General features: G+C 35.5%; 1 long non-coding RNA gene across 1 annotated transcript; it reads left to right on the top strand.

The window, feature by feature from the left end:
• The first annotated feature begins 1115 nt into the window (after positions 1-1115).
• Positions 1116-23321, top strand: LOC105443117. Its single transcript, XR_972638.2, has 4 exons — positions 1116-1297; positions 12421-12542; positions 13538-13673; positions 21750-23321. It is a non-coding gene; the product is annotated as an uncharacterized LOC105443117 (long non-coding RNA).
• Positions 23322-24637: the final 1316 nt, after the last annotated feature.

Below are 24637 nucleotides of genomic sequence, written 5' to 3'. Positions count from 1 at the left end.
AATGATAGAACATACTGTAAAGATAATGATATTTAGCACCAGCCAATGCCTGAGGATCACCTAAAAGAATTAAAACAATTCTGTCGAGAGGCTCTCCACAAGATGGATGTTACGGGCAATGTTTATTCTTGTCACGTAACCCTTTTATTTGGACATGTTAGAAATGACTCGTCGTAAGTGAATCTTGGTTTTAACAAAAAAAGGGAAGATAGATTATCAAATTATCGCGCAGCCAGTGTGATATGAGCTCGTATTCCATCAAAGCTCATTCGCTGATTGCACTTCATTATGCAAATCCAATACTATATTATTATTATTATCATATTTCGCACTCCACTAGTGAGAGCTCAATATGGGTGGTCTAAAACTGTAAAAGATCCAACACCGTCTGCGAAGTTCTTCTCATTTAGTTGAACCTTTTGGAAACCATTTCGGCTCATTAAGGAAAGCGACATATTGAGGCCTATTTACAATCAAATTCTGGAGGCCGGAATGATTACTGCGAGTGTCTTTCTTTACACAAGTATTCTCCGTTTGCTCTAACCAGCATACCAGGGTCAGACAATGACTGCTATACACAAAATAATATGATGAGCATTTCTCCTGAAACGAGAAAAAATGAATGGGCGGGAAAGGATAAATATTTCATCAAAAGTACGCACTGGAGGCCTGATTAATTTCTGGTAATTTGATTAGATAGATGTAGTTCAAGGCGTCATTTGTTTCTCTCTTTGTTCACGTTATGCCTTGCAAAATGATTCACTAACAGTACAAAGGAAATAACATTTTGGATTGTTGATTGAACCCCTTGACGGAGTAAGAATAATATTTTCAGCGCTTAAGTCAGTCAATGGTAAAATGCTTTATAAGAAACCAATATCATTATTATCATTATCATTATGATCATTGCTATTATCATTATTATTATTATCAAACTATCATTATGAAGTCATTATTTAATTATTATTATCATAATGATGAAGATGATGAATGTCATTTTTTTCGGAAATCGACCCCTTTGATTCTGTAAAACACAAATACCAACATAAATTAATCAACACCGAAAAGCCATTCAATTTTTGTTTTTTAAAGCTTTTATTCATATCGCGTGAAAAAATAGTCCTACACTTTGAAACCGTACTTTGGTCTCAATTTCCGTTTCGTACCCATTGCAAACGTATCAACATTTGTTTTCATTCATTCTTTTCAGGTCTTTGTGGACAATGTCGTAAGTCTCAAAAATTCATCAATGAAAACCTGAATTTATGCACGGCATGTCATTCTTCACCTATGTCAAGTAAGTATACAATCTTTAGCAACAATTTAAATCTCAAACCGCTTAGAAATCAATTGATATTGATTGATAATTGTTTTTAAGCCTTTCGTAAACGCACCTGGTAGAAAAGTGCCAAAGTCCAATTACAGGTGTACTTACGAACTTTTTATTTTAGGGAAACATATATCCAGTTGTCTCTCTGTGTGTGCGTGTGTTTGTGCGTGCGTGTACCTCAGAAATGCAAACAAAAATAAACGGTACTTCAAAATTCACCTGTCTCACAAATCGTTTCTTTTTCGTTCATCCTTTGAATTTACAAATAAACTTAAAGTTTATACGAGTAATCAAAGCGGAAGGACCATATTACAGTGGCGAGTCCCTCCCCGATCAATCTTTCTTAGAACTTTAAAACAATGCTATGAATGCTGTCTCCATCAAGCTTTAATGAATGCCAGTAACCCTGCATAAACTGTCTATCTTTAGAAAAGGGTTCGTGCTATGGCATGACGTGCCGCTCATTCATATCCCTCTGTTATGTATGCCCACGTGGTCTTCATTTCGCGCCAAGATACGAATTAGAAGATGAAAAAGAAGCCGTTGGAGTCGACATTTGGTAAACGAAACGCCCGGTTAGAATTCTCTTAAACAACTCAATATCGAGGACTTCTTTTTATAGTAAAGCTAAAGTGAACTATATCAAGTTACAAAATGTGTCTGTCTCTTCAAAGTTTCATTGGAAGTGTGTGAATCTGTGCCGCAAGGTCTAATTATTTCGTTTCTGCTCAGTCACGCTGCTTCTTTAACAGAGCTTTAGAAATATAAGTGCTTTCATCAATCTTAACTTGAGGGGGAAGCATCACTCAAAACACATGTCGTTCAATCCCGAAAAAGAATGAGCGTATTTACATTTCATAGTTAATAACCGAAGATACCATTTTATAAAAATCTAAACAGTTGCATTGTTCCAATCTTTTTGAGAAGATAATAAACTAAACATATTAAAATGATTTAACTTGACACAGTGCAAATAAAATTAAATACTTTTTACTTTGAACGATCTTACATTTGTTGATTTAAATCCTTAAATTAAGCCCCGATTTCTTTACAGGGTAAGGAAAAGAATTATACAGATATCGACTGACAGGGGGTATTTAACATTCTTTGGACCGTTGAAGGAGTTATATTTTCCCCAAGAGATTATATAAACATCGAGAGAAATGAAAAATATTGAAGAAAACAAATTTTGAAGGAAGAAATTAAATTTCCAAAAAAAAATTCAAGGGAAAAAAAGCAAACAATATTGACCCTCCCCCCTCTCCTCATCAACAACAATTACCCAAAATGTCAATATTTTGTGTTTTTCTCGAAATTGGTGGTGAATGGGCCTTTAGAGCGACATGCATGTTATAAAAATATACTATAACAACGTTATATTAACCGGTTGGGTAATAGAACAATTATGATCCTCGCAAGTACTGTTACGTCACGAGCTCTGGACCAATCACATTTCGGTATCTGTCTAAGCTATCTAATATAGTTTAATACTAACAATTCTAAACGGCTCTTCATGTTATGGGCATAACTAGTCAAAACAAAATGATTTTGAACAAATATTAGATGGATTTGTGTGTAGGCAGAAATACAATTTGTATTTCGTTGTTCTTGGGCACATTTTACGTGTAAGCAGGTCTTTAAAAGATGCCTTTTTCAGATATCTTTCTAATTTCTGTCACTACGAGACTTGTTTTTCTATCCTCCTACCGTCATGTTTATCAAATTAATTGCTATGCATCCAAACGGCCATATTACTGACGTTTAGAGTCGGTCTACTAAACTTCAGTAGGGAAATATTGGAGATATGTACTACCCTGTATAAATATCAGAAAAAAATAAGATAAATAAATTTATACTATGAATCCTGGATCATAGGCACATACTTCATTTTCTTTTTTCTTTCACAAACACTCGTACATAGGACCCCCCCCCCCCAAAAAAAAAGGAACAGCAGATTATCAATATAAAAAAACATTTAAGGTGCAATATTAATGTTCAGCATATAACTTTTGTCATTAACTAAAGAAACTCTATAAAAGGTTACTTATGGAAAATCATGTTCTGTACATGAAAGAAAGAAGAGACCTTATAGAAGCTGGGCTTGATAGAGCGAGGTCCCCAAACAGAATATAATACCTGAATGCTTTAATTACTTTGTAGAAAAAAACTAAAAAAACGAAATTACATTATAAGACTAGAAACAATTACACATGGGAAATATATTTTCAAAAGAGATAAATTGATGTATACAGTGCGTCCCAGAAGAAAACAAAATCGAGAATTATCGATGTTTTATCATTACTTAATCACAATTATAATTCCTAAATGACACATATTTGTAAAGCTTAGATCCTCCTCTTTCATGTGATGCAATTCATATGAAGCATATATCACGCATCATATCGTATTTCACATCGTATGACTTGCATCAAATGAAAGAGAAGGATCTAAGTTATACAAATATGTTTAATTTATAATTATGATTGTGATTAAATTATGATACAACATCGATATTTCACGGTTTCGCTTTTTCTGGGACGCACTGTATATGAAAAGGAGAAAATGGGAAGAAGAAATAGCTCACATTTATAATGCGCCTATACCTCTCTTTATATAGTCGAAATTGGAGTCGTGATTTGAGCGATTTGAGCCATTCCCGTAAAGAAACGAACAATGCCAGTAACGGTCAATAGTTCCTGAATGAGATTCCTTAAAGATTCCGGACACCGAGAAATAGTAACATTTTGATGAGATCCCGATTGGCTTACGTGTTAACAGTTACTGTGTGCGAGCGCGGATACCAAACAGTGCTTTTCGTCTGCGTTTTCCAAATGATTGTAATATTTAGTCATTTTTCCAGCGAAGATTAGCAGACAGTGTCTCAAATTGTCTGTGAAGTTTCAACCAATCTTTACTCAAGAAAAGGATGAGGTAAGAATTCTTGGTAGATTTTTGTGTCGATTCGGTATATAAAAGATATATCGACTGCTTTAATATTCGAGGCCTGGCTGTTTCTATACTGGCTCAAGGGGACGTTGCATCCTGCCATGACCCCGAGGCGCGCCTGGGCGAAACAGCCAGGCCTCTCATAGCAGTCGATATATTTGTATTATCACTTCGGTCATACAAAATAATGGAGTGCAACAGCGCAAAACAGAACAAAAAACAACAGAGAACAGTTAAGAAGGAAGAAATATATAAGGCTTTACATGGCTAACGCCCTCAAACGGATAATTTATTTTTTTATTTTATCGTAATCCATATATAACGGCCGGTGGCAGTAGTGAATGTATACAGGGAATTATCCGGTAATGAAAAACATCCCCTTTTTACGGTCACGAAAAAAACTAATAGTAATTTGCCTGAAGTATATTACGATCGAATATTAAGTGACATAAGCATAGATTTAATGAACACTGTATATAAATAGCAAACTATTAAAAAAACCTACTTATGTAACACTGAATGTTATAGAAAAACTTGTATGAATGTGGAAATTAGTATGAAGAACGAATCGCCACTTAATAGTAGATGTTCAGGGGAATTGGTGGAGTGTAAACGTTGGGTCATTAATTTACAAATGATAGAACAAAGGAATAGATGTTCTATAATTAGTTGAACTCGATATATCATCTTATATTTGTATCAATTTCTTATGACTTGAACTAACAATTTAGCCATTATATGTGGTTATGTATACCTTAAGTATTGACGTTCGTAAATGCAATGTCCCTAAACTTCCCAAGTTACTGCTTCCCATGTGGTACATAACCCTGTAAATATTTTTTCTCGCTTGTTTTTGTTGTTTTAATGTATCCTTTAAAATGTGTACATGTACCTTTGTATAGGACCCCACTGAAAACCATTTTTAAAAAATTTATTGAATGGGCTGTCCTTTTCAAATATGAGAAATAAAAAGAAAATAATAAATTCATGAAACCGAGAAGATTTTTTTTCTGGTATAAAAAAAAGACAGGATTAGAACAGTTCCCCTTGACAGTTCATCACTATGAAGTTAACAATAACTGACAGGCCTGGACGGAAGGAAATGACCATTTGAATTGTAAATAAACCCACAACGACTCATTAATTAGGTCCGAGTAATTAATATCGACGATATTCTGGAACCTTTCAGATGGATATGTATTTTCATAGTAAGAGACGTTTATTGAAACAGACGGATCAGTTTAATGAAGTCGATTTTTGTCAATGAGTGGATTCAAGGAAGCGTCATCTTTGCTTAATTTGATCTGTCAAGAAATTGTATACCTTATTCATGCGTCTTAATTGATTAAATCTGTGACGTTATTGAACAAAAATCCTACGAGTTAAAACCATCACAAGAAATGACAGAGGTCCTATACGAAATACGGACGAATTCTAAAAATACCATGATTCTCAGATTCGCCTCTTGATCGTGAAGTTTTACATATGATAGTCTCTCGAATATAAGATATTGATTGAATTGTTGGATTGAATTATATGCACTAAAAGTCCCTGACCATTGCGAAAATGAAGTAGTGTTCAAGACATCAGCTAAATCTATAAGCTCTCGCTCATCGCACTGGTGCCCGTTTCCCCGCAACATTTTGCAATGAAGTCTTCCCTGTTTACATTATGGACCTAATAAGTAGAAACCACTTCCGGTCTCATGAAACATGGGTTACATTATTATGGAAGCTTTAATACAAGTGCCGACAAGATGGTGACATAATTTAGGCCAAGAAGACGAGAAGAGGACTTAAAAGACAAGATGACGAGTTGTTGCAACTCAGCAAATCGACTTGATGTCACAAGATGTCACAAATTTAATAGAGACCGATGTAATAAGAAGTGACAGCACTCTAGAAAGTGAGGAAAGGAAATTAGCTTGTCGATCCGTCACTTCGTAGTTTGATTCTGAGATCTATAGATGCAGTAGAAAATGGAGGTTAATACAAATCGCATCACATAAATTAATATATACATGGGATTGTTTGCGTCCACTTCAAACAATTAGGTTTTTTGTATATCGTTTCCGGGCATCGGTTTCCGCATTGATGCACGGGCGGCGGAAGTACCTCACTTTGTATATACGATTTAGTTGAAGGATGCTCAAAAATGCAATTTCAGTGTTCCAAAATTGAATTTCTTCTTGCTCGTGCAATCTGTAAAACACTACATTATTGGTTTAGTGATTCCTCATGGATGGTCAACACACAGGGAAGGGATTTTTTGTGTGAAATGAAAATTTCCAATAAAGCCTCAGAGAGGTTCGGTGATTCAAAGGAGATGAGGGATATCTCTTTTAAAAATCTATAAAATTCGTCGTCTCTCTCCCCTTAAAATTGCTTTGAAAAATCTAAATTAGGCCTATCGATTCAAAGCTACCTAACCCCATAGAGAAAACTGAGAAAGAGACTTCAATTAGCCTGTGGTCAAACGTGTTTAGTAAGATGTTGTCAACAAAGTTAAGTGGGGTATGCGCTGTTGTAGTTATTCCCCAATGTGCCATATTTTCGAGAAAAAGAAAAAGAAGATTTTTCAGTTCTCTGAATAAACTAACGGTATGCTTCATGCACGATTTCATGCTTGTTATTAGTAATTTCGATTAAAAAAGTTCTTCTCTAAATATGAAAAGAAACTCTATACCTGAATCAACAGAATAGTCGATATACCAAGGAATCTCTAACTCAGGTTTACATGCTATCTCTATAATGTTTCAAATATTCCTGTTTACAGATGCGTTTAACAAGAAATGACGCTATCTCTGTTTGAGCTTTGAGAACTTGGGTTTACAGTTGACCTACTAAAGCCACCCTAATGTGAGCATAGATTTCTGAAATGGCTATTGAAAAAAAATCAACGTCATAGAAAGTCTTTTGTGTTTTTCTTCTTTTATTCGTGGTTTTAACTTCATTACAACTTAAAGGAAGTTATAGAATTACTAAAGTTCATGTTTTGCAGTGTTGGGACGCGTCTTGTTAGGTTCCTTTATTGTTTACGCAAACATACATCACATACCATGTTACGTGACCGTTCTATCGGTGGGAACGAGAGAGAGAAAAAAGAGTGTGTGTGTGTGTGTGTGAGAGAGAGAGAGAGAGAGAGAGAGAAGGAAGGATGTTGGTAACGAGGCTGCCTCTGCAAAGAAACAGCATAACATCATGGTTGAAAAGGTCAAAGGCCAAAGGCCAAAGGCCTCTCCAATCGCCAGAAGGGATATCCCAATTTGAGAATGTCAGATAATTTTATTAGACAACACATCGAAATAATACAATAAAGAAATTTCATTGTTTTATTTCGGAAAAAACAAATCGCCGCTGCACCCCTCGCTTTCGGATTATCCAAGATCCGCCCCTACTTTCTGCTTCATGACTTACTCCATGTTCAAATGCTTTACGTTAATCTAACAGTTCCAAGGTTTCTGTCCTACTCTCTTTCGCCTTATCCAAACTTTCCTGACAAATTTCTGGCAGCTGATATGAAGTCTTATAATTATTTTGGTAATCCAGAAAGAAAATCGATTTTCCACTCATCCCCCCCCCTTTTTTTAAAAGTAATCCACACAAATATAAATTCTGCTTTTTAGTGGGTTTACTCAATTTTGAAATTTAAAATGATAGTATTATGCTTTTATATTTTGCATCCCCAAATGCGTTTATTACTTTCCGACATTTCATATTGTATAATTACAAATAAAGTGCATTTACTATGTAATATTGAAAACGTCATTTCATATCGATTTTATAAAGGCATTTTTAATATTTTGATTTAGTTATGGAAATAAAATTAATTGTATTCGGATTGAATTAAATAGTGAAGGGACTTGGCGCTGATTAATTTCCAAAGGTCTTTGGGAGCGCGTATGGACGTTATACCACGATGTGTCATGCGCTTTTCAAGAGCGGAATATTAGCTCATTATTTGATTTTCTGGAAGTGGTCGTATAATTATTTTCAGCAGGTTTTGAATAGCTCAAGAAGGCTTAACGATGACATTACAGCCTCAAAGACAATCGAAGCACTGCAGCCACAACGAAATCTAACTGAGATTTCCCCGGATAACAGGGTACATGAATTCATAACCAGATTTAGAAATTATATACTCAGGATTAGTGTAGAATGCAGTACTGTCTAGTTATCATTATGGATAAAGATACAATCCTGCATTGTTGGCACGAATACACCAGTGAACTATATACTGATAACAAGGGTGGCAGACTAGGGTTTTTCATAAAACTTGTGATTAGTGACAAATGACAGTTGTTGTTTTAAGCTACTGAAATACTTGCTTCTGATCGGTGATCAGCAGATTTGTCACTGATATTTGTCTTTTGTCATTAAAAAAAGGCTTTGTGAAACGGGTCCTTGCTATCGAGTAAGCCATGAATGTACCATCTATCACGGAAGATGAAGTAAGGATGGCTTTGTACTGAATGAAAAATGGAAAGCAGTATGTTAACGTAGCAACTGAAAGCGTGCAAGCCTTAGACAATTGGGGCGTCACACATTTTGACAGCCAACATAAAAAATCCTCTGGACGGCCATGCATTATGGCTCAAGGCATGGGCACACAGAAGATTTTTTTATGTTGGGGACCGGGGTAGAATGCAATAAATTATTGAAAATTTATTGCATTTTCTGTTTTTTTTTTTAATTTATGGAAACTGCCCCCTACCATAGCCCCCGCTGCGTACAGTCATAGTTCAGTGACAAAGCAATGGCCTCGTAACTGTGAGGCCCCAGGATCAACACCGTGTCGATGTGCTATATTAGTGCCCTTTTGTGAGGCATTAATCCTCATTACTGTCATTTATGACTTAAGGGCATAGGTCCCCTAGTTAATAAACATAGTAGCATAATATACATGCTTTAGCAGTCACGCAAAACACATATTGGCAAATTATTATTCAATAAAATCTGAGACTGTATACTATTATCTAGATCTAGTATTTTTAAATTATTTTTAAAATAATTCCATAAATTGGGATAAAAAAAATATTCCACCGTTATGAGCAACAGTGTAGGACGCTCTATTGATCATTGTACGCCAAATTTTCCCGTTCACGCCGCGTTTTAAGGTTATGATGCTTCGGATCGCATCCCAGTATCTTGTCCAATCATATCATATTCCAATTGGTCCGTCCGACGTTGATCTGTGGCAATTTAAAGAGGTGTTGATAGAACAGGTAACAATGAAGAGGAGGAGGGATGTACATCGGCGCGTTATCTCCGAAACCTTGAAAGGCTATTTCATCTCCCAGCTTGGTGCATCATCATCGAGATCGATTTCGTGGAGACAACCAATGATTCATAAAATGATGGGGGAGGTATCATCTTTCTAATTGCAAGATGACGTGGTCATTGGGCTTTCACTGGAAGGCGACCCGTCGACGATAACGGCATTGATTGACGTGTGTGATGGAAGTGACGTATGGACGTTGTATCATTTGTAAACATCGGAAATGATATGAACATGTGAACTGACGATACATAATAAAATAAATAATGCGAACATCATACAAGTAACAATAATAATTACAATCACTTATAATGCTACTACTACCAGTACTACTTCTACTCCTACTTCTGTCGTTGCTTCTGCTATAACTACTCCCACTTCATCTCCTCGTCCTCCTACTACTACCATCACCACTATTACCACTGCTGCTACTTCTACTACTACTGCTGCTACTTCTACTAATATCGCTACTATTAGTAATTAAACAACAACAACAGCAACAACAACAACTAATACTACTACTACCTCTAGGAAGAACAGAGCCATTTTAATAATGGCTCTGAATAGAGCTTTCCAGCCGTTTTTTAATTCTTGATTTGTATTATTTGTAAATTGTATTCTTGTATGTATTGAATTTTTATACGGAAAAACCAAACCAAACCAAACTACTACTACAACTTCTACTACTACTACTACTACTACTACTACTACTACTACTACTACTACTACTACTACTACTACTACTACGTCTACTACTAATACTACTAAAACTACTACTACTTTTCGTTCTCCTCAACCTACCTATTCTACTCGTACTCGTACTCCTCCTCCTACTAAAAAGTATAAGGGTTCGTAAAATTCTGTATTTTATTACATCCTAGTCACAGATGAAGATATAAACGATAAATATGAGTCTAAGATTAGCCTCCTGAAGATCTAAACAAAAGGATTTGATCCCGCGAACTTGGTGAAGGGTTATTAGTATAATATCCCTTATTTCCCCCAAAACCTGCAAAAGACAGTTACAGTAATCGTCTCATTAGACCGGACTCTTAATCCAAGCCAATTTCTCGTGGTCGTATAGTTCTTTTCAGGAGGTTCATCTTGAATAGCTCGAGAAGGCTTAACGATGACATTACAGCCACAAAGATAATGGAAGTACTGCAACCACAACGAAATATAACTGATATTTCCAGACCCTAAATCCACGCCAATCTCTCATGAAACAGTGAATGATGGTCGTTTTTGAGAGAGATCACTGTGGTTTAATGGTAAAAGCTCTTGGCTGTCATATGTGAGGTCCTAGGTTCGATTCTATAATTAGGTCGGTGCTTAAATCATGGGAACAGTTGTTGTACCACAAATGTTCTTGACTCAATGTATTAAGGATTCCCAATAATTCCAGGACAATGGTAACTGCAGGGCTCTCAAGAAGAGCACTACTAGCTTATACTAGGGACTTTTAGATTTGCGTGGAATGATCCGTGTGACGTCCATTTAAGGCAGTGCATTAAAAGGACGTCGACTGTAGCAATCCACATTGTCTTCGTGCAAATCTAAAAGTCCCTACTGATACCGCTGTGTACCTTGGGCAAATTGATCATATTCATTATTACTTCTAAATTATGTATATTCTATGTACGATTTTATTGACGGAGCTTAAGTCAAGCTTTAAAGTATAAACAGCCAAATGGTAATATCGTTACTCACCTTACTTTCTCTGAGCATAAAATGCCAAGTTCGATGCAACACGTACCGGGGTATAAGTGATATTCCGACAAAATTGTTCGTGTTGATAATGAGTCCCTGTAGCAATGGATTATCTACTTAAATGGAATTACAGAGTCAAATCCTTTGGGCTAATGGAATCTTGTGTATAGACATTTGGACAAGCGAAATCCATATTCTGCGGTAGAGGTTTAATCCTAGAAGTCAGTAAACTCTTAATATTAGAGATTTTGGATTATATAAATAATTTATAACATGTTATGATCAATACACTCATCGAACAAGTTAATCTTTTTGAATTTTGATAGGAATGATACAAAGAATCAACGTCAACAATTTATTTTGTGTTTGTGTTCGTTTTGTTAGGAGTCCTGAACCTGAAGTTTACTTTCCAGAATATTCACGCGGTAACTCATTTGTGTTGATACTTTATATTCATTGGTCAGATCAAATCGGTTTCAAATTGGAAGACTAAAATCTTGCTCGAATATCATTGTTAAATTTCTAATGTAATTCTAACATAAGATCTATTGATATACCTCGGCACGATATTCATAGTGTCATGTAACTGGAGAACTGTACTTGCCAACCCTTGAACCTCACACAGTACATCTAGATGGGTTCGAGAAGCTGAAGGGCTAACGACAGAAGCAACTTTTGTTGACCTTCGTGCAGCATATGATGCAGTGAACCATATGATTTTCACCCGGAAATTCTTTGAGGCAACAAGATGCGAGGTTGACAAATCTTATCCTATACCTCCTCACTAACAGATGGTTCTTTGTTGAGCTAAACGGTAAACGAAGTCAGGAAAAAAATGGTGTCCCTCAAGGAAGTGTCTTGGCTCCTCTTCTGTTTGAACGTGTACATTAATGGCCAACCAGTGTAACCAAGTATGAGGAGTTTCCTTCAAGGAGGTTGAAACTTTTCTTATTAATGCCCTTGCAACTGTAACTTCCTACTATGCTAAATAAAAGGAATTGCGTGTTTGTGTTTGTTATGATTAATATTGCGTTCAACCTTATTTCGTGAAATGAAAGATATTCTCTAACCGTTCCACCTAACCCATTCCAATGATGATAAGAGATTTGAATATTTTCTAACGTTTTTTCTTTCTCCTGTCTTTTCATTTTTGACAGAAAAAATATCAGAAGCAGCTACATATTCTGACGTGAAACAACCAGTTCCAGATGCAGAATTCCTGACACAGATGATCGAAAATACTAATGACTTGTTAGGAAATGTAATCAGGTTACTACAGGTAAGAAACTTTTCTGTATTGGACAAATCCTCGCAATTTTTCTCCAATACGTTACCGACCACATCCAATATTCCAGTATATTTTGAACCCGTTTCACAAAGCCTTTTTTAATGACAAATGACAGATATCAGTGACAAATCTGCTGATAACCAATCAGAAGCAAGAATTTCAGTAGCTTATAACAAAAACTGTCATTTGTCACTGTTCGACAAGTTTTGTGAAACACCCCCTGATGACTATTTCAAGCTGATAGCTCTACTACAAATTAAGTCATATCTAATTATACAAAATTACTAGGAATAATTCATCAAAATCAATATATCGGTAAAATGTAATTTCTGAATCTGGGCCTAAAGAAATCGATTGAAAGGATAGGAAACCAAATCCGCTTTCTTGTTTTCAAAAGAAGGAAAAACGGTAAAATATAATTTGCTTTTTTTTCCCCTCGAATTTTGGGGGTTAGGCTCAGCCGAACAAGAAAATTCATAACTTAACTTAATTTTTTACACCTCGAACTCACTTAAAGAAGAATCAAGATCTTAAAATGATAGAGAGCAAATATAATATCTTGCATTTCATACAAGGAAAAGAATTATACTAAAAATCTCTTTTCGAATTTTCATATTTCGCACTGTTAAACAAGAAAAAAATATCATAACTACTTCCATTTCATATATAGTTCGGAAAAGAATGGCTTGATAAGGAAAGATAAAAAGAAAATAAATTTATAATATTAACTCCTTTCTCCAATTTTCAGGTCGGGAACATTATTCAACGTGATTAATCTTTTATCTTATTTTGTCTTAAATATACAATATTTTTAAATCTTGTTTGACAAAAAACAGCTTGCGGGCTTCAAAAGTAAATTTGCTATTTTCTTGCTTAATCAAGGAATTATAAAATGTTCCTTGAAATTCAATATTCTTACAATTAAACCATAAAAAAAAGCGGAACTTATTTCTGTCTTTTGTTGGTCTCTTGTATTCTGAATGTAGTTTGAAAAAGAACAGCTTAAGAGGATAGAAAGCAAATCCGGTATGATGTCAGACGAAGAACTAAGAAGAGAGCAGAACGAAAGGCAAAGACTGTTGATCCTGAGGAATATGTTGAATCAGTAACATTTATCTACAGGTAGGTCACTTCTATTTATGATGTTCTATTGATCCTACTTACAACCTATCAGTTAGTCACAGTGTTTTGGTTTGGTGCAAGCTAGATAAGATAATATGAGATAAGATATTTATTCGACTTTCTTTCAATTGTCACATAGAGCGTAACCTTAGATCGTTACACCCTTGCAATGCCAAAAACGAATTATGGCAATGATAAAAGCAAAGTGATTTAAAAGAAAGATGAGGAGACCCTGGTAAAAGCAGAGCTTGTTAGTTTTAGGGTCCCCTCTGGACCAAATAAATGGTTGGTACATAATTAAGCAACAAGATAAACATGATGGGAGTACATATTTGTAACTACCTAAGGATACATTAGGGAAAAGGTGGTATAAGAAACAAGAAGTGTACACACACAACGACAACAAAAGAAAATCGAGAGACGAGAGTAGACAAGACGGAAGAAAAGAGAAAATGGTAATTAAAGTAACTACACAGTGTGGTTTTACGCTGTATTGGATCCTCATCTTTGCTCCTACGCACTAATGGTCTGATGTAGCCTTGGTCCAAGCATTGGTCCTACTCCCAATTGGTCCAATTTCACAAATGTTCCTACCTTTAATTGAGTGAGGTTTAGATCAATATCAAACATAAATTTCAGCCCTAACTCTTAACCACAACCACTGCCTGACAAGAATTTGGAAACCTCGGCCGCATGGGGTATAGGACCAAAGATGCAATACATATTGATGCCAAAGACTAATCAGGTGTTACAGTATTCGTTTTACCTTCTTTTCTTTAATTTTATGATTTTCCAATCTCTCGAAATTTATTAACAAGAAAAAGAATTCGTAAAACATGTTTTAGTGACTTCAGATGTGTTGAGAATATGCAAATTGCAACACAATTATTCTTCCTACGTCTTCTCCTCTCTTTCTAATACAGGAAATAGAACATTTAAAAATGTTCTAAATTGTTGGATAACGAACCGATCGTTTCAATATTTGTTGTAATGGTGTTCCCCCTTTGCATGATTAGACTAATCTGCTATCAATAAAATGCAATTTTATATCAACTTTAGAATACCAAGCGAACGTAGGGTTTGTATACGTTGACGACCAACGCATAGTGCTGGGGATGGGATAGGGGTATTTTAAGTGTAATACGTTTATGTTTAGGATTGGGATTAAGGTTAAAGGTAACAAAGAAACTTTGGTCTTGAATTTAGCTTCATTTGTGAAGAATATGGACAAATTGTCACCTTTTGTGGTGAGGTATTATCAAAGGGGAGGGGTGTCACTCTCGACATGACTGGCAACGCACCGCGTCCAGAAACAGTGTCGAAAGGGTTTCTTTTTCAGCTATACGGCGTCGTCGACGTTTTCTTAAAAAGGTATTCAAAGCCATTTATAACAACTGCTAAGTGTTAACTTAAAAATTTCTGGTGCGCCATTAGGGTCCATTTCAGAGGTTGATGGACACGGGTGGGTACCACTTCTGTATGAGAGTGACCCCCCCCCCCGGGGGGGGGGGGTATTATTAAGTTGCTCCGCACTTTTGTTATGCTGTTCATCTGGCAAATTCACCATGTGCCTTATATATATGTGTGTGAAAGTTCGTCGTCATTTAACTTATTGGGAGTTTAGACCGTAGTCTCATCGACAAGAACTGCTGCAGACCAAAACAAGATTGAGAGAAAATCATTTATTACTATTACGGTCAAGAAGTGGTGGGGTGGAAGTGCTCGGTAGAGTATGTAATGTGGCTGAGGCATAATGCTTACACCGAAAGTTGAATAAACCCCTTCGGAGATATTTCAATACCCTACTGTATGTCTCATATAAATCATGGTCGAATTACGTAACACGCCATTGCCATGTTCGCACATTTTAATAGGTGACGCAAACAACTCTTCAAATTGATATTTTTTTTAAGTAGTAGCGATCGTGTTATAGATTGATGCACAAATAAATGAATAATCAAATTTTAATGAATGAATGAATAAATAATTAATTAAATGATGAAATCGACACATAATAATTAAATCAATATATGAACAATTAAATAAAGACAAGAATGACAAATCTGCGCATCGGAAAATAAACACAATTTTACAAAACTTTTAAAAAATCGAAACGAATGCTGGATACGTGTTCATGAACATTATGTAATCATTAATTATTTCCACCAAAGCAGAAGTATCAAAAATAATATTTGCTATTCATGAAGCACCAACATCGATTTGGCAGTGATTATTTTAAATTGTACACAGTGGAACTTTCCAAGTCCATGACCAGGGTACTTGTGGGGGTTATTTGTACAGTATGTGCTATCTCCTACGTGGGTGGCCAAATGAAATGAAACCTTTGATCGACTAATCATCAATTATTAAGGAGCATATAAGTGCATCTCATGTCAATGCGCTTACATTTTGCCATTTGCTTTTTCTTTGTTATCATCCTTTTAATTGCACGAGACGAAGTTCTTCAAATATTTGTTGTCCCGTCCGTGTCACCTGATCGTATGTGCCTAATTTCGCGCGCTCACTAATTGCATCCAAAATGCAGACATCAGCCGCTGTCGTGCATAATAATGTTTCATGACTTTAATGATGATAAGGAGTACGGGCTTGACATTACCGCTTTGATCAGAGAATTTTTTTTGTGCAAACTGCAATTCTGAAACAAGACAGAAACGGTTCACTGCAAATGATTTTTCGATGAACATTAAATGGATGAAATGCAAATTTGATCAAATTGAGGATGTAAACACTTCCTAAAAGCTCAACAAGTATTTGCAGGGATTACAAAAAGTGAAAGGGGAACGGCAAGCCATACGGCGCGCCATGGGCAGGTAATATAAAGAGATTTCCACCCCCTAGACCGAAAAACAGACAAACAAACAAACAAACAAACAATAAAACTTGATACAAAAGACTGGTTTCCTAACATATTCAAATTTATGGATGTTCCTTTTCTGGGAACTTAGGGACGAGTTATTCCGTTAACCAATGTAATTAATGAATCAACTACAATATTACTTGGAATACATTATGTGTTACTATTTTGGAAAAAGCTCGGACAAGCTTTCAGGTTGACAAGAACAACCTTTGTTTAAAAGTATGCCTAAACTTTGAGTATGTTAGTAAATGGTTCGATTGAAGAAAACAATTGGCGTGCTGGTGTCATGAATATGCATTACAAAGAAGTACAACCATTGCAACGCCCCTAAATTGCGCGGTCACACTTTCACTAAAAATCCAGCCCTAAGCACCACACTTTTACCATTTAAAATCAGCCCGTCCCCAGTCCACTGCCCGGCCCCCCACTCAGTGTTATTTAGGGTACGCATATGCGTGTTTCAACCGACCCCCCCCCCCCTTTTCAGCAAAAGTCCGGTGTGTAAAGTCAATACGGTTCGACCTTTTTCTTTTGTATACGAGCCTTTTTCAGCACCCCCCCCCCCCCCCTTTCAGCAAAAGTCCGGTGTGTAAAGTCAATACGGGTCGACCTTTTTCTTTTGTTACGAAAAGGACATTTTGGCAACACGCATGGGGTCCGTCCGTTCTCGGAGTGGGGGGGGGGGGCGGGGTCCACTGTCGTATGGTATATGTGCCGTTACATGGCGTCACATGGTTTATAAGTGGTGTTCTGTTACTGCCGCCTCTGCCTTGAAATTCCATGGTTTTAGGTTGTAGATATGGCCATTTTCTAAAGGAAATTCTAAGTTTTTCGGCTGCGTTGCTACTTGTAAGTATGGGTAAATGCAGCCATGTGGCCCCTTCTTGGTGTCTGTAGCACCGTAATATTTAAAGGTCGGGTGACATCCAAAAAAAAAGTTGATTCCTGTTGATGTGCAGGGCTGCATATAACTCATATCTTGTTATTCAAACATCTTAATATATTGCATATATTTTTAAAACAATTTTGTCAGACCTGCTAATCTGATCTTATTCATCTTGTGACATCATCTGTCAATCTTGAAGGCTAACAAGAGTATGTAACTTCCCCCAGCTCAGCACGTGCTCACACAAAATTGCCTTCTTTCGTACAATACCCCCACATTACCGTTCTTTTCATGGTGCTGCTATATCACGTCTGACATAGCAACGCCTTTGTTGGTATCGTATGGTCTATTGTAAACAGGTGGTCAGCTCTGATGAAGCTACATACCACTGTCTCTTGTTAGCCCACTTATGATTGACAGATGATGTCACAAGATGAATGAGATCTGGAACATAAAATCAAATAATTTTCTCACACCTGATAAGCTCCACCTACGTGGAGCTTATCAGGTGTGAGAAAATTATTTGATTTTTTTTTTAAATCTATGAAATATATTTAGATGTTTGAATAACAAGATATGATTTGTATGCAGCCCTGCACATCAACATCAACAGCAACTTGTATTTGGATGTCACCCGACCTTTAAAAACAAATAAATTTGAATTGGTGTATATATAAATATTAATTTCCCATTTTTTGAAAAACTGACGCAATACTGCAATTACATATTATCTTTGTTTTTTAGTGTTTGGATATTTTTGTTTAGAAAAAGTAAGGTTTAGCTTGATTGATCATTATGAGTAGTTTACAAAATCAGTTTACAGTCATTATGACCTTGCGGAATTGAGTTCAAAATATTCTATAATAGGGACTTTTAGATTCTGCACGACGAGAACGCGGACTGCCCTTTAAAGGCAATATGACGTCACTGTCAGTGCCTTAAAAGGACGTCACATTGCCTTAAAAGGGCAGTCCACGTTCTCGTCGTGCAGAATCTAAAAGTCCCTAATGATAACAAAGATCTACATAGCAAACAATATCTAGTAGCTGGAATAGCATTTTCATTTCCTCTTTGCTCTTCCTTCGAATATGTTCGTGCGCAGTATATCAAACAAAAAGATTGAATTCTTCGACCTTGATCAAATATTACAAGTACATGCCGGTAAAAGGAAATGATGTCAAGAGTTCCATTGATAAAGTCTCGTCGATGAAAACCAATATTTCCAGCCTTCGTTGTTATGGAAACAAGTCCAATATTCCTGACATGACGATTACAAAACGGAAATCATTGGTGTTCGTGTGAAAATTGATTTCCGGTCTACGTGTTTGGATTATGATTAACCGTAGAATGTTGGTCATTTAAACAGAACGTCTAAAGAATGTCATTTGAACATAATGTCTAAAAAAAGGTCATTTGATATTAAGCAAAGCTTTTTTTTTAAAGGTCTTCTGAGATTTAAAAAAAATAAATCATATTTCCTATTCAAAGAAGAAACATGTTGAAGGCCATTCTTTACTACCAATACATCTAGAGAAAACAAGGTTTCTCCAATTATTCGTTCAATGATCAATCGATGACTGGCAGTGGTTAATTGAATAATTTTGTCAAATAATGACATTGAAATTAATTTGATTTAAACATGGACCCTATACCGTGCTTTTACAATCGTTAACACTTGTAGGGAAGATTTTGAATAGAAGTTAAGATTAATGTATAATCATAACTCAATTGGTGTTTGTTAAGTGATAGACATGTTATCGTCTATAAATATCATATGAATCGTTCTGTGAGTTCCTTCAAATTAAACACTTCGGTTGGCACACTGTTCCACAATGAAGTCAATAAATGGGTATACATTGAGGTTCACACGGGAGTCCGTTAAAGGGGAAGTCCAACCTGATATTAATTTGGTTTTATTAGAAGTGCTCAGAAAAAATGAGAGAAACCGGTCCGTGAAAATTTGAGTAAAAAAAAACAAAATTAAAACAAGAAAGTAATGAATTTTTGAAGGTGCAATCAATGAAAGACAAATTGACAACTCTGTCAGTTCATCTCGTATTTGTCATGAAGTAACAACTTAAATAATCTATACTTTCCTTTGAGACAATTTTTCAATCATACCCTCACCCTAATAATATTTATTGCATATAAGTTTCTCTTAATTTTGTATACAGTCCCTATATGAAACGAATCTATTCCGTCATAAATAACTAAGACAATTCAAATTGATGACATTTTCTGCACAGCAAGGTAAATTGTAGAGAAGCTCGCATGATAAGTCACAGTGTTGCCAATTTGTGTTGCGCTGATGTCAATTTCAAAATTCATAACTGTCCTATATAGGTTTAAATGCATTATGCACACACTTTCAAGAATTTGTTTATCTAAATTTCCTGTTTTTAATTTGAAGTTTAGGTCGTGGTTTTAAACTTCGAAGTTATATTGAAGTAAGGGACCATATGGACACACGTGTGGTCACGAAACGTTAAGTTAATTCGTAGTTAAAAACCACGACATAACCCAAGGTAAGCGCGATAACTTGTTTATTAATTTGCTCTGCTCTACTTTAAATGCATACAGTATCTTGCTATCTGTCAAATAAAAACAAAAATTGATGAAAAGTTGTTTCAAGCTAATGAAAACTGCTTATCCTTTCTCATCACACAGATTGTGATTTGTCTTGTAATACTAGAGACAGTGGAAAAAACAACAAAAACGTATGGCGTGTTTTAAATGTTAAGCTTGGCTCTGAATAGTGTTTTTTGTTATCGGAATTCATGACCTGCATTCTAATAGGAGATATGAGGAATAACAGGGCTCCCACAGTCCCACATCACTTCGACTCTAAATTAAAAACAAAACAAAAACATCTTTATAGCGGCTAGAATTTATCGTCTCTTTTTATAATCAGATTAAAGCAATCTACTTAATAGCGCGACAAGAAAGATCACGGGAATAAAGAGGATTGAAACCAGACGTGACTGTTTTTTCATTTCTTTGCTAAAAATTGAGAAGTAATTGAAAATTTAGAGCAAATTGTGGAACTTATCTGTAAATTGCGTTGCGTGGCGTGAATATAATATTTGAGTCTTTTAGAACCATTGGGGTTATTTTAAAGGTCTTAGCAGGCTTGCTATTATATAAGCAAATATAATTATTAATTATTATTATTGTTTATATTTTATGTTTCCTTCGACAAGGCATGGAAGAGTGGTATTGCACCAAATGAAGAATAAAAATAATATCAAAAAATAGCGCAAAAAATTAAAATAAAAGGCAAATATCATTAATCACTGATGCAGTCCCACGCATGCAGAATGACGTCCTGTGTGCCACGGGCGTTCGTATCCCCCCGCATGAGTTGCGTATGTAGAGCCAACGAGACAAATGGGACATGGAATACGCATGCAAATGCCTAGTTACCGAGCATTCAAATTGAATTTGCAACCTCTGTCAAATCATTCTAGTTACGTGACTAAAATACTTTTATAAAATTAAACAGAAACGAGTCCCGAATCAAATCTAATTTTCCAATGCAAAAGGTGCAATAATTGTTAATAAATATTATTCATCCATGTTCACATGAAAATGTGTCTCCGAGAAAGACCTAGATTTTTTTCTTTAGGCAATGCTTGAGAAAGCTATATATAACACACATAATCGTTATTATCTTCTTTTTTTTGGGGGGGGGGGGGGGGGGTTATCGCAAATATTTCTTTTGAAATGAAACCGATGTTTTTGTTTCACCAACGAGACTTATTTTATGCGACGCGCATTTTGTTCAGGATGGTGTTCACACTGCCAAACCGATTACGAAAACAAAAAAAATAATTAAAATTAAATAAGATTCCCAGATGCCTTTTTCATTTAATGATAAGTTTATAATACTCCAATTCTCGGATACAAATGATATGTAAATTATGACTTTATATGACATGCATTATGATATACCTTATGATAGGTACTGAAATAATTAATATGATAAGGCAGACATTTATAATGCGCAACATATCCGCCTTTAAATGCCAAATGGTGCTCAAGTCCCTTACAATAAGCAAATTGAAATAAATTTGATGAACACAAAACATGTTTAGGAGAAATCACTTGTCACTACAGTTTTTTGTAGGTGTGTTTTTAGTTTTCTCTTAAAGGAATTTACAGTCTTACAATCTTTCACTGATTTGGGTTGTCTGGTCCACAACCAGGAAGCTGCTGGCGTAAATGCTCATTATGATATACTGCCATTAATTGTTTTCTTTATTTATGACTTTATATTGATTTTTATTTCTATCTATTTTTTCTTCCCATGCAGGGATAAAGCCCAGAACAAGACGCTTCAAACTGGCAGAACGCGAGGAATTGATCAAGTTCGCCATCAAACAATGCCCAGAAACAGCACTTTGTAGATAGAGTATATTAGATAGAATTTGAAAAAGATGTACACATTTGTAAATCAATTAGTCTCGTTAACGATACCGCTGATAAAATATTATCTGTTGGTCAATTTTCCTAGGAAGTTCTGGGGATGACCTGACCGTAAGAATTTCCTCTTTTTTCGTAATGGCTGCCTGGCGTTTTTGTTCCTAAATATCTAAACGATGTATCCCCCTTTAAAAATTTGGTATTCCATTCAAGATGAATAAAGCAAACACAGAAATTGAATTAGTTATGTTGAAAATTGTACCTTTACAGAATGGAGACTAGTTGATTATCAGATCAACATTTACAACGTCATATTCAATGTTTTTTTTCTCTTTGGCACTTTAAATTATTAAATACCACTTGATTCCCTGTACAACATATTTCGAAGGTGGTGTATATTTTTCAAAACTTGGGGGGGGGGCGGCGGCAATGAAAGGCTTTTTTTTAAATAGTAAGGAATATGTTATTGATATCTGTTTTAACATGACAAATTGACTCCAGTTACGGCCTTCAATATGTCCATGTGTGTATAGAGGTGACAAAAGTAACACAAACTGTTAGACGACCTGCTATTATATATTCTGTGGAATAACCTTAAATCACCTTGATCACGTGTAAGGAATGCGTCCCCCAGTCTAGGCCTATACTCTTTAATGGGCCTATATTGATTATATTTTAATCGTTGAACCATGGTTGAACGTTGACCCTTCCCGTACGGTGGATGGCAAATCCAGTCTAAGCTTTGAGAGTTTAAATTATAACCCATATTGTTTGAACTAAGAAGATATGTTTCTTTATCTTAAAAACAGAAATAGGTACCTCCGTTGTGAATTTCGCATCCATTGAAGATTAATATTTATTTCCAGGGTATAAATGAAACAAATTTAGACGTCAAAGTTATGCTTTTTAAAGTTCATTTACAAGAATTTTCCAAAGTTTTGGTGGCGCAGAAAAGATTACAGGAACTCTGTATACTAATGATATTTAGTGAAAAAAAATAATGTTTAAATATTGTTTGGCATACGCTTGTGCAAGAAATGTACGATACATGGTCCTGCTGATAATTGATTCTCAGTCAATTTCAAAGAAAAAACGGTCCAATTTCTATTTTCAATTAAGTAAATCCAATTACTGTCAGAAACAGACTTGTCCCTGCTTGTGTTTTATTGGAGGTAGTAATGTATATGTAAAGTCTTGTACAAACTGTTCTGGTTATCATTATCACTAATTCTATCAGTACTCGATCTTAGATTGAAAAAAATAGTGTTTAAAAGTTTCACTCAATACGGGCCTTTGTTGCCGGGGTTTGGGGGCTGCAACCTTCCCCAAGATTATCAACCTAGCAATTTATTTTGGCTATCGTCACCTCATCCCTAAAATCTTCGTGGCCACGGTTACATACTTCACTAATGAAATAATAATAAAACTCTATCAGTGGATATATAGCATTGATAATAATAATAATATTATTAATAATAATACTAATAATGGTAATAAATACCACTACTACTATTATTAATTATGATATTATTTAAAATAATAACAATAATTATATTAATAATGATAAAAATGATAATAGTAATAATGAAATTCAATGAAGTGTTATTGAAATAGTTTGCTTGCTCCCTAACTGAATTGAAGACCTTGACAATTAAAATTTGTGCAAAAAGCGAGCTCCAACATTATCACCGTTGAAATATTGTTTGTACACCCATGAACGTCGTCCCCTTTACGCTCCCCTCCACGGATCCCGAGACTAATCAGGATTAAACAGTCATCTTAGACGGGTGGAAGTAATGAAATAATGTGAGATTGAATTGTCAACATGACATAAACGAACCCCGCGAGCTTAAGAATGAATCTCAGAAAACACACTAAGGAGGTGATGATCAGGAGATCATATTTCAAGAGCAGGAATAGGGAATAGGGAAAACATAATTATGTAGAGAAAAAGAGAAAAACATGTTTAATATCTTCTAAAATGAAATGCTCATTACTACTTCTCCTGATGCGGCTACTACGACGATTACTACTACAAAAACAACTACTACAAAAACAACTAATACTACTACTACTACTACTACTTCTACTACTACTGCTGCTACTGCTACTACCACTATTACTACTACTACTACTACTACTACTTCTACTACTACTGCTGCTATTTTTACTACCACTGTAACTACTACTACTACTACTACTTCTACTTCTACTACTACTACTACTACTACTACTGAATGCCTCTTTCTTTGATCTGTTGACCTATACTAATATTACTACATTGAACAGTACCACCTAATTGTGCTGCTACAGCTGTAACTATTACTACCATCGCCATTACCACCGGTACCACCACCACTACTTTAACAACTACTACTGCTACAACTGTTATTAATACTACTACTACTACTACTACTACTACTACTACTATTACTGCAGCTGCTGCTGCTGCTACTTCGACTGCTATCACCACCACTACCACGTACCACCACCACGTACCACCACCATCACCACCCCTATTAGAAATAGTGTTACTACTAGTATTAATACCAATACTAATACTACTACTATCACTGCTGATCCAAAGGGCCAGGTGACGGATAAATAATAATTTTAGTTCTGATAATGCTAGTCATTAGCTCTTTCAATTAAAAATGCAAACATTTAATTTTTGTCATCGATGAGAGTAAAATGCTGATGGAGCTCAAATGTATCCTTTACACAACGGAAAAAAAATCAACGCAAAGCGTAGCATCCCCTCGCAGGGTACAAATGGCC

The sequence above is a fragment of the Strongylocentrotus purpuratus genome, unplaced genomic scaffold, assembly GCF_000002235.5.
Source record: "Strongylocentrotus purpuratus isolate Spur 01 unplaced genomic scaffold, Spur_5.0 spur5_scaffold_3, whole genome shotgun sequence".
Classification (NCBI taxonomy): Eukaryota; Metazoa; Echinodermata; class Echinoidea; order Camarodonta; family Strongylocentrotidae; genus Strongylocentrotus; species Strongylocentrotus purpuratus.
The sequence above is the reverse complement of the archived record's forward strand: the minus strand, read 5'-3'. Positions and strand labels throughout refer to the sequence as shown.